Source organism: Sphaerodactylus townsendi, linkage group LG12, assembly GCF_021028975.2.
Source record: "Sphaerodactylus townsendi isolate TG3544 linkage group LG12, MPM_Stown_v2.3, whole genome shotgun sequence".
In the NCBI taxonomy this organism is placed as follows: Eukaryota; Metazoa; Chordata; class Lepidosauria; order Squamata; family Sphaerodactylidae; genus Sphaerodactylus; species Sphaerodactylus townsendi.
The window spans coordinates 36,486,990-36,496,242 of record NC_059436.1 but is presented as its reverse complement, the minus strand read 5'-3'; positions in this window follow the sequence as shown (position 1 = coordinate 36,496,242).

Here is a 9,253-nt window from a genome sequence, read left to right as displayed (position 1 = left end):
AAAGAGCTTACGAAAGAGACAGAGGGAAAAAAAATGACAAGTATTTACCAAAACCCTATCTACGCACAAAGTATTATTATAAACATGTACAAATCTCTCAGTAACTTCAAAAACTTAAAAGCCAGGGCCTCTTTTCCAAGAGTCTCCTGTGCCGGAAGACGGAGCACTTGGTTTGTCTTGAAGAAAAAGCAAGATTTGTGTTCTGTAAACTTCTTGCACTCCACCTCTCTGGGTTTGCTTTGGAGTCCGGACCTTAAGCATTGATGGGTGTGGGGTTTCATGTTGTACAAGCTGTTCCCAGAAAGGCCTCTTCCTCCTGGTTAATCCCATCTGTCTAGGGACGATACCCCACCCTGCACTATTGGCTTTCCAGAATCTGTCTTGGGAAAGCATAAAAATCTGAGACCGTGCCTCTCTTGCATCTCCATTTCCCCAACCTCTCCTCTTTCCGTCTTTTCGTTGCTTGCTTTCTCTTTCTAGTGTAAGAGCCTTCATTATGATCAGCTGTATTCCCATGAAATGGCATTTTTTTCTCCCTGAGGCGGATTCCACATGGGCCAAAAACAGCAGGTTTTGCCCATGTAAGTGTACTTCAATTCCTTTTTGTCTTCCTTTGATTTTCCAAATTCCTTGTTTATTTTGTTTTTAACATTTCTGATAGTCCTGTTGATATCTCCCGCCTCATGCCTAGGACTTGCATGCTGTCTTCTTGTCTAATTTTTTATTGATTTTTTTCTTCTGATTATTTGATTTGTTTCATAATTATATAAATATTTCTGAAAGCTTGTCCATTACCTCTAGGATATCCTGTTCATCATCGTCCCTTCTCTTCTTATCTTTTGGCATGCCTCTGACGTCATTATTGTCTTTTTATTCTTTCTTCTTTACTAATATATTTTATACAGTCCTTCCATGTACTATTCCATAGACTTAAATGTTCAACAATATTCAAAAATATCTAAAAGCAAATCTATTCCGTACACAAAAATTAAATAATTCAACAAAGATTTATAGACCAAACATTTTAAAATGTTCATGCTAAATAGTTCAGGCAGTTCAATTGACTACCATTTCTTAGTCTTCTTAATTTATGAAATTCAAGGTAGAAACTATAGAAAGAAGAAAAAATTGATTAAAATGATAAACATCAGAATATAAAAAGAAAAAAGAATAGAACAGATTCCATGAAAACTACAGTAAAGATAGTGAGGAGAATACAAAGGTAAAAGAAGTGAGATGTATTATTATCAATATACAATATTAAGTTTTTGTACTAATTATATTGCTGTTAAGTATTAATATAAATAGTCTTTTTAAAATAATCATCTCCCCAAAAATAGATTGGATTTTTTAAAAAGTCTTAAGAAATGGTCCCAAAGGAGATACACTCACACATGTACGTACATACATGCATACATTTTCTTGACATCAGCTGTTGTGGGTTTTCTGGGCTGTGTGGTTGTGATCTGGTGGTTTTAGTTATTAACACTTTGCCTGCATCTGGCATCTTCAGAGGCATGTCATATAGTAAGATGGGTTTCTCTCCATGGCACAATGAGGATTAATTTGTGTGTTTGGAAAACTGTTTCCCTCTTAAGACCACCAGATGGCCCCAAAATCCTTCATGTTCAATCCCCAACCTAAACAATATTCTCCTGCTTAAACAATATTCTGCCATGTCACCAGATCTCTTTTGAGACAGATCCAATCTTTTAGTTTTGGAAATCTTTGAAAGAAAATCTCGATTTAACAAACACTCCTATTCAATGTCTTTTTAAAAAATATAACCCAACTGTCTAATTAAAAAGAGATACAAATTGCTGTGACAAAGAGGAAAAAATCGATCCCAGTCTATTTGCTGGAAGAGGGAGAAGTCTTTAAACAGTCCAGACACATTATAAATCCAACTATTTTGTCTTTTGCAAGCCCCAAAGCAACTGAGGATTTCACCCGAATAATCTCTGGCAGTTATTTGGACGGGAGACCTGGAAGGGATACCAGGGTCGTGACTCAGAGGCAGGCAACTGAACCACTTCTAAATGTCTCATACCTTGAAAACTCTACCACAGTTCGCCAGAATTCAGATGTGACTTGATAACAAAAACAAAACAAGCAAACAAAGGTCAGAGGAGGCAGTGCTGAACTAGCCGGACCAATTATCTGACTGACTGTAAAGCAGCTTCATATAGTCTCTTTAAACATGCAGTCTTTTAAACTTTTTGCTTAATTGTTTTTGATCACTTTATCTGGGAGCTTGCTATCAGATTTTGTTTGTGCCTTCTTTTCTCACTACCTTTTCACTACCAAGACCATACAGGAGAGGATGTGGGTATAGAAATGTAATCAACAAACCAACAAAAATAGATCTCCCGCAACATTTCACACGTGAAAACAGGCATGCTTGCAACTGCCCCATTCTCACAAAAAGGGTCTCCCTCTATCCTTCTTTCCTATCCTTCTTTAAACATGGTGCTCTTTGAGGCAAAAGAACTCCACCTGTGGGACTTTGCACTCATGCAGCACCTTGTTTTAAATTGCGCCATTGCTTGTGCACAGCATCTACGCACATGTTTAACCTGGGCCTTGCACATCATCGAAGGATTTATCATATCTGCTGTGTGGCTTTTCATTTAATCTGCAATAGTCTATCCAGCCAAGTACATATTTGTCCTTTGCATACAGGCATTCACGACAGCCTGTTCTTGTGCTTGCATATCTGAATATTTCCTGGTTTCAGAAGATGTGCATCAAACTCCAGCCGGCAGCTCATGCACTTGAGCAAAAGGAGTTTTGTTTCCTCCCCACAAACTGGAGTTCTAAACTGACATTAAAATGTGGTTTGGAATCACCAAGCTGCAGATTAAGCCCAACACCTGCATTTGGATGGGAGGAAAATTGAGCATGATTGGAGGGCTCCTACACAAGAAGTTATGAACCATGCTCCATGTGCAAAGGAATAAGGAAGGGGAGCATGACAACAAACAGCAGTTGTGCCTGTTACAAACAGCAGAGTTTTGTGTTGCAACATTTGAAGGTTGCTGGTATGTTCAAGGAAGCTTGCTTCTATTCCAGTGGTTCTCAACCTGGGGGTCAGGACCCCTTTGGGAGTCGGACGACCCTTTCACAGGGGTCGCCTAAGACTCTGCATCAGTGTTCTTCCTCTGTAAAATGGATAAATGTTAGGGTTGGGGGACACCACAACATGAGGAACTGTATTAAAGGGTCGCGGCATTAGGAAGGTTGAGAACCACTGTTCTATTCTACGCAATTGCTTAAAATGACGTGCTTCATGGAACCTGTGAAAAAAGAAACTGTACTGCTTCTCAGTAACTGTTGGAATCTCCTCTATAGATGTTAACTGCTGTAATGGGAAATTATTTAGCTTCTGGGAGAGATGGGCAGAAGAGGAGGGTGTCTGTGTCGGTGTGAGAAAGAAGGAAGACCAAATGGATATTAAGATTATTTTTTTTACAGTAACAGCAGTTAAGCAGTGGAATTGGCTGTCTAGGGAGGTGGTGAGCTCCCTTTAATTGGCCGTCTTCAAACAGCAGCTGAATGAACACTTCTCAGGAATACTTTAAGCTGATCCTGAACTTAGAAGGGGGTTAAGAACATAAGAACATAAGAAAGAGCCTGCTGGATCAGACCAGAGTCCATCTAGTCCAGCACTCTGCTACTCGCAGTGGCCCACCAGATGTCTTTGGGAGCTCACATGCAGGATGTGAAAGCAATGGCCTTCTGCTGCTGCTGCTCCCGAGCACCTGGTCTGCTAAGGCATTTGCAATCTCAGATCAAAGAGGATCAAGATTGGTAGCCATAGATGGACTTCTCCTCCATAAATCTGTCCAAGCCCCTTTTAAAGCTATCCAGGTTAGACGACATCACCACCTCCTGTGGCAGCATATTCCAAACACCAATCACGCGTTGCGTGAATTTGTTAGTCCTAATCCCACCCCCCACCCCCGGCATTTTCAATGTATGCGCCCCCTGGTTTTAGTATTGTGAGAAACAGAAAAATTTATCTCTGTCAACATTTTCTACCATTGCCATAGCGAGGGAAGATGGCCAGTATGGCCCCTTCCAACTCTGAGTTTATGATTCTACGACCAGTTTTAGATTCTTAAAGAGAGAAAAAGGAGCAAACAGCCACTATTGGGAGTTGGAAGAACACATTGGGAAGCACAGGCTGACTCTCTTTTGGAATCTGAAGTAAAGTAGCAGATGTACTGCCTGTTAGTGTGCCCCTGGGCCTCTCTAAAAGCTCCAGTGGTACATTTGTAATTAAACAAATACCACAAAAAAGCCCTATTCATCTTTTCTTCAAAGGAAACTGACCTGGATAAGCACTATCCCAGGAACTTCTTACCACTGGGCAAAATGGGGCATATATAACACATACATATTCAACAATTGGAAATGTACCTCGGCAAAACCTCAGGTGCAAAACGTTCCCAGTGTGGACCTTAGTGTTAAACAAGATAGTGTGTGTTCTCTGTATGTAGCTGCCAAGCACTTTTTTTTCTTGTAAATAGCTTGCATGTGAGACTGTAGTTTAGGTCAGGATCACAGTGCACTGGGGGGAGGATTCCTGATGTAAAACTGCCTCACAGGGCAAATAGCAGCTACACAGGTTGGGTTGCCAGCCTCCAAAGTATTATAACTAATATCCAGACTATAGGGATCAATTCCCCTGGAGAAAATGGCTGCTAAATATCTCTCATCTCTGCTATCCATTAACCAACGTCGTGCATTCATGCTAGCATGCCTCAATATTTTCCCATCAGCGGAAACCTCAGGGAGATACCTCCAGATCCCTAAACATCAGAGACTATGCCGTTGCGGATGTGGATCTATAGAAACCATAACTCATATTCTTCTGGAATGCTGTCTTCACAGTAACCTGCGCATGATTTTAATTTACCCTTTGTTGCTTCCAGGACTTGAGTACTCCAAGTCCCAGACCACTCGCTTTTTGCTAAGTGACTGTAATCCATCGATCACCTGGGCAGTGGCTAAATTCCTGGAAAGCATTTTAAACACCCGTATTTAAATGTTTTAAATGTTTTCTTCTTTTTAAATGGAAACATACTCATAATTTATATGCCATTAAAGGTTAAAAAAATTGAATTGAGAAAATGTCTGCTTTAGTTGGTGGACTTTATGGTATTGTGCTCCATTGGGGTCTCTCCACAAACCCTTGTCCTTTCTCAACACCTCTTCAAATCTCCAAGGGCCCTTCCGCACACGCAAAATAATGCGTTTTCAAACCACTTTCAGAACTGTTTGCTTCAAAGAGCACTGAAAGCAGTTTGAAAGTGCATTATTCTGCATGTGCGGAATGAGCCTAAGATTTTCCCAACCCAGATATGGCTGCTTTATCTGCTGGCCTGTTACAGGTCAGAAAAATGGCACTGTAGAGGAAATATTCCCTGCCCCAACCCAAATCAGAGTCTTGCACAGTGGTTAACTGTCAAAAAAAACCCCTGCTTAGTAGTATAGTACGTAGAACTCTCAACTGTGACTAATGCGGTTTGGTCCTTAGCATTCATGCATACAGACATTGTGCTATTTGCAAACTAAAAACACAATGCATTCCTCACAACTGGTGGGGAGGAACTAAGCCCTTAAGCACGACATCCCGCAAGCATCTTCTAAAACAGAAACAGTGATTTGCCAGGGATAGGGACCAGAAAATAGGGACAGTCTGCTCCCATTTCCTGTTCTCCTTTGTATCCAAGAGGGGAGAAACAAGCACCAGGGATACATCCTGGGAGTCTGTGTGCATTGAAAATTGGTTCCTCCCATTTCTCACTCCCCCCGCACACCATGTTTATATAAGAACTGGCTTATTAAAGGTTGCTGCTGGCCAATTTGTACATTCAAAAAAGAAAAGGTCAGTTGATGTAATCAGAATGGCTGTTCTCTCAAAGGCCTTTGGGATGCCTGTCCTAGAGTCACACTCCCAAAGGGTGAAACTTACAAGCTGCAAAGAATAAGTTGTGCATCCAAAGTAATTCAATTGACAGTAGATAAACTATCCTGGAATAAATGGTCTGAGGATAGTGACCTGGTGTATTGCAAAAATACAGCTGCAAATCTGGGTTTACAATTCCGTGTAAACTCAATAAATCCAAAGTTTCTGATAGGTGTTTGTAAAAAAATATTTATTGCATTCAGAGATTTTTTAAAATAACATAGGCTGTTCGACAGACCTCACACCTTCTCTACTTCTTCAGACAAACTACTCACTGACCTAGCTTGTCAGATTTTCCCCACCTTTTGTCTTCAGGGACTCAGAAATACAGTAGCGTATGGTAAGAGATAAACACTTTCCCTCCGCCCTGTTACTGGCCCAGAAGGTGAAGAATGTTCATTGAATTAAACCTTTTCTAGGCAAACCCCTCAAGGCACACAAAATAAGAATACTGAGGCAGATTTTGAACTTAAACTGAATACAAGATTTATTAACAGAGAGGATATGGGAAAGGGAAATGAAATAACTTGAAGAGATGAGGCAAATAATATACATACATATATATACACACACATATACACACACTAGACCTCAACACAGAAATTCAGTTTTTAGTTCTTTAAGCACAGACTTAATAATACTTACTCAATTTCAGTTTCAGATACAGTTTGAAGAAGAAGAGTTCAGCTTAGATGTTAAATAATTGTTTCTTAAATAGTACAGTTCCTTAAACTTACGTTCTGGCTAATGGCTTGTTCATACACACAGGGTTTTAATGGGCTTGGTACATATATTCAGTACCCTCACTCAGCACTCACAGTTAGAAAACCCTCAACTAAAACATAAATATTCTCCTGAGGAAATGGAAAGCAAAACCCAATACCCCAAGCTAACTGGTACACTGGAATTCTTCCTTCGCTATGGCAATGGTTTTCCCTCTTTCATAATATGTCACTGACTTTTTGTAGCTTATCCAAAATTGTACCACTTCATCTGGCTTTTGCACCAATCTCATAGTAGAGGAGGCCCAAGGACATTTGGAACTACAACCAGCCCAAGGCTTAACATTTCTTTAAACTTCTTTTCAATGACAGTGGCATTAGGACCAGTGAATCAGTAAGGTGGGAATGCTATCAGTTTTGAATCTCCCATGTCAGTCTTGTGCAGAGCTAAGTCTGTTCTTCCGGGAACATCAGAAAAAATGGCATAGTCGTCCACAAAAACTACTTGGACTTGCCACCTCTGGTCTTTAGTCAGGGTTGGCTCTAAATACACTTGATTCACAGTGCTTCGTTTTGATACTTTTCCCCAACCCAACAGTTCCAAATATATTTCTGATTTTTTCCAGTGGTTGGTCATAAGGATCAATTTTTTTCTATCCCAGTAGGGCTTAAGATGTATTTTAAAAAATGAAATCTAGCAACTAGAAGATCATGACAACAGTTTTTTTATAATGTTATAATACTAAGGCTAGCCTGATGAAGTCAGATTGTTACCCATTTGCTAGGGCAACACTCAATGATCAACAGAATGAATTAATATAGCAATTCAGACTCGCGGCAATAAGGATCCAGCAAGCAGGGTATTTCTCAATGAAAATATTTTTAATGTCACACCAAAGAATCTCTACTAGAACTTTCACTAGTGCAGCCGCACAGGGCCTGGGAACCTGCAGGGTTCATATAGGATTTTTTAAAGGTACAACAAAGCAGGGTAATCAGGTACACAATACAAGGCAGTCAAAAACAATGAGAAATTATTTAAAACACAATACAGAGTACTCAAAAGACAACGAAAGGAAGCAGGTGAAGTCTCCCAATACTACACTACCAACAAGTCTTCGCAGCGGCGGGAAAGTTGAGGCAGGAAAAAAGTCCTTATCTTGGGTGCTAATGACATTTATTCAAGAAGACCTTGCTGAGGGCTGCACCCATTGTCTCAGGGTCTTGGCTAGGCCAGCTGTCGAGCTGACGTCGTTGAAACAAAAGCAGGGGCAGAGCCGGCTGCCTGATCTTCCAGGGTGTGGATGTTATAACACAATAAAGAATCCCTCTTCTGCAAGTTCATTGTGGTTGGAGCTCTGGGGTTATTGCAAACATAATGAAATCATCTTCAGGATACATGGGAGGAGGGAGGCAATCAACTTGCAAGTTGCTGATAGCCCTCAGAGAAAACCTAAACAGAAATTCTACCTAACAGAAATGTACCTAAATATATATACATAAAAGAATAAAACCAAAATTTTCAATCATACAAAATATGTTTTATTTTTATTGAACCTACTGCTCACAAGATCTTGAAAGGTAAGCAGGGTTGGCCCTGGTCAGTATTTGGATGGGAGACCTCCAAAGAATACCAGGGTCATGATGCAGGGGAAAGTAATGGCAAGCTACGCTTGAAGTATCATGCTTTGAAAACCCTATGGGGTAGGGTTTCCACTACCAATATAGCAATCTTTAGCTCATTCCGCACATGCAGAATAATGCACTTTCAAACTGCTTTCAGTGCTCTTTGAAGCTGTGCGGAATAGCAAAATCCACTTGCAAACAGTTGTGAAAGTGGTTTGAAAATGCATTATTTTGCGTGTGCGGAAGGGGCCTTTCTGTTCCCAATTTTTTTTAAAAAAGTCTGTGGGGGGAGGTGGAGAGAAATGGTGGCCCCAGGGTCTGAACCAAGCAAAAGAATGCCAATTTGGGCAGGCCCTGCAACAATGCATACCTTTGCATCCACATGCAAATAAACACTTTTAACCTGTGTTTATTGGCCTGTGAGGAAAGGGCCCAGGAATATCCCAATCTGGAGCTGACATCTCGAAACAGGACAATAGACAAAGCGTGCCAATTCTAATGCTAATTCACTAGCCAATTTGACTGGAGGAGAGGACCTGGCTGTTCATTTCATTTCATTTTAACCTTTAATGGCATACAGACCTGGCTGTTCATACAGCAATCAGTTGGACCGACCATGAGGATGGGCTAACCACAGGCTCTGAATTGGCCTGCCCCTTAAGAAACATTCAGATGTTACGCACTGTACAATAGCTTTGTTTCTATCTGTGATGGTTCCTAGTGCATGTGTCTGGGAATGTATGTGCTAGAAGACGCTCTGTACTTTTATGGACCCATGCCTGTACAAGCCATCCTCAGATTTGCTGGGCCAGAACTTTTTTAAGCAAGTGAGGTTCAAAAGGTTCCATCCGGGTCTGTTTGGAATAGCAACATAGCAGAGAGCAAACCGGCTTCCCATTGTGTGGGAACAGTGCGGTAGCCTGAGTTTAGC